A 2,337-nucleotide genomic window follows, 5' to 3' on the forward strand; every position below is an offset into this window, starting at 1 on the left:
AAAAAAAAAAAAAACAAAAAAACCAAAGAACTTTACCAAGGATTATTTACCATTTCAGGAAATCTTGTCCTGGTGACCACCTGGCCTGTGTGAACTTAGTCACTGACACAACACCCCAGCAGCAGAGATCATGTGTGTTTGTCAACTTACATTCTCATGTGTAGTCAAGCCTGATCTTTTACATGCAGAGATACATTATTTTCTTATAAATTACTTTCTTTTATTTTTCCTCTATGTTACAGCTTGACCTTTCTATGGGTTTCTAAAAATGGTGTGTGTAGGAAAGGAAAATTATATTATCCATGAGTATCATTTCTGAATCTTAAAAGACAGCTAGAAAGCAGGTATTACCAAAAGCAGACTTTGAATCTAGTTTTGTTAAGAACCTTGCAAAGGACACAGAGCTTACTGAGCACCACCCAGTCCCGTGCATTGGTATTGTCTGCTGGGGGCTGCAGTTCCGGCTACCCAGTGTGACCCAGGCTGTCTGGAGTAAGCTGGCCACCAGACCAGCATGCCAAAGAAGGAGCATTTGTCTTAGCTGGGCACACACCGAAAGCCAGGTCCATATGCATCTCTCTTTCTTTTTTTGTGTTATTGGGTATTTCTCTTTCTTTCTTTCTTTTTCTTTTAAATTTTTGAGTGTTTCTTGTGAGCCAAATGCCGGGATACAGCAGCGAATAGGCCAGATAAGGTACCTGCTCACACTTTCTAGTGCAGGAGACACAAAAAAACTGAGTAAATAAATAAGACAATTGCAGGCAGCCAGGGCACCTGTTAGGACAAAAACAACAGGGTCACGTGATAGAGAGTGCCTGGGCCAGACTAGAAATAGGGGAGCCCGGGGGTCAGGGAACATCAACAGAGATACACCCATGGCGGGGGCCAAGGAAGGGTGGAGCAGGCTGGGGCGGAGGGAGGCATGCAGGTGAGACACTGGGATGTCACATTAACCTAAATTGACGAACACAGGCTCTGGGTCAGACCTGGATTCGGCCCAGCCATGTGACCTCAGGAAGGTTGCTTAACTTCCCTGAATCTTAGTTCTTTCATTGTAAAACAGGAATGGTAATTGTACCTACCTCAGAGGGTTGTGTTAAAGATTAAAGAAGAACTTAAAGATTAAACAAGAACCTGGCGCAACATAAATTTCAACAAGCACTAGCAGGACCTACTTTTAATTTTATTGATTTATTTATTTTGTAGAGAGAGGTCTCCTATGTTGCTCAGGCTGGTCTCGAACTCCTGGCCTCTAGCCATCCTCCCACCTTGGCCTCCCAAGGTGCTAAGATTACAGGCGTGAGCCGCCACATCTGGCCAGGACCTACTTTTTAAAAACGCTGGGATCAAGTATACCAGCGATTATCCTAGCATACGAGATTGAATTAAAGTCCCCTGGTACACACTGGAGTTGAGGTTTCTCTGCTAACTTACCTGGTCTCCTTTCTGGGCCTCAGTTTATCCATCTGTAAACCAAAAAGAACGATACTCCTGGCCCGACTCCTTCCCGAGGTTGCTGAGGTTGGGAAGGTGGTTGGTGACTGGGAAAGGGGTCCCGGGTGGGCAGCTCCTTCCTCCCCGGGGCCCTCCTTGCAGCTGTCTCCTCTCTGGTCCTCTCTGCACTCCTGCAGAGACTCTGACCTGACCTCTCTGAGCTGCTTGAGGAGGACAGTTTCCTCACTAGGCCCTGGCCCATTGCTTCAGAGATAGGTCACCATGTTAACAAGAGGAACTCTTTTGATGTTCTAAAAAGAATCCCTCCTGTTTTTAATGTACCAGTTTACAAGCTTTCTTCACATTCGTCATCCCATTTGAATCTCATGTGACTGTGTAGAGGGCACACGGGGGTCACCGTGTACCCGTTTTACAGATGAGGAAACTGAATCTTGGAGGAGTTAAGTGGTCTGCACAAGTCACTCGGAGCAGATACCTCCTGGCTCCCAGGGGGCCTACCCAGACGGGCTGGGGGCGCTGAGGGGGGCTGAGAGGGCTGTGAGGGAGGATCAAGCAGTGAGCAGAGCTGCTGTCAGTGTCCAGTGGAGCTGGTGACATGAACAAAAGCCCCGGGATCCGATTGACTTGGACTCAGACGCCGACACCACGCTGCCTGGTTGGCGACCCTGGGTAAGCCTCAGCGTCCCGTGCACGTGTGGAATGGAGGTGGTGCTTTGCGTGTTGTGCTGAGAATTCCGCGTGCAGAACAGTCCCGATTCTGGCTCTCGCCACTCCTGCCTCTGGCTCCCTAAGCTCATCGGCGTCCGGCTCTAACGGTCAGTGTGAGCCAACAGTGCCCGCAACCCACACCGTCCACGTGCTGCCCTGGACAGCAGCTGGGCC

This window comes from Propithecus coquereli, unplaced genomic scaffold (genome assembly GCF_000956105.1).
Source record: "Propithecus coquereli isolate 6110/MARCELLA unplaced genomic scaffold, Pcoq_1.0 Scaffold598, whole genome shotgun sequence".
In the NCBI taxonomy this organism is placed as follows: Eukaryota; Metazoa; Chordata; class Mammalia; order Primates; family Indriidae; genus Propithecus; species Propithecus coquereli.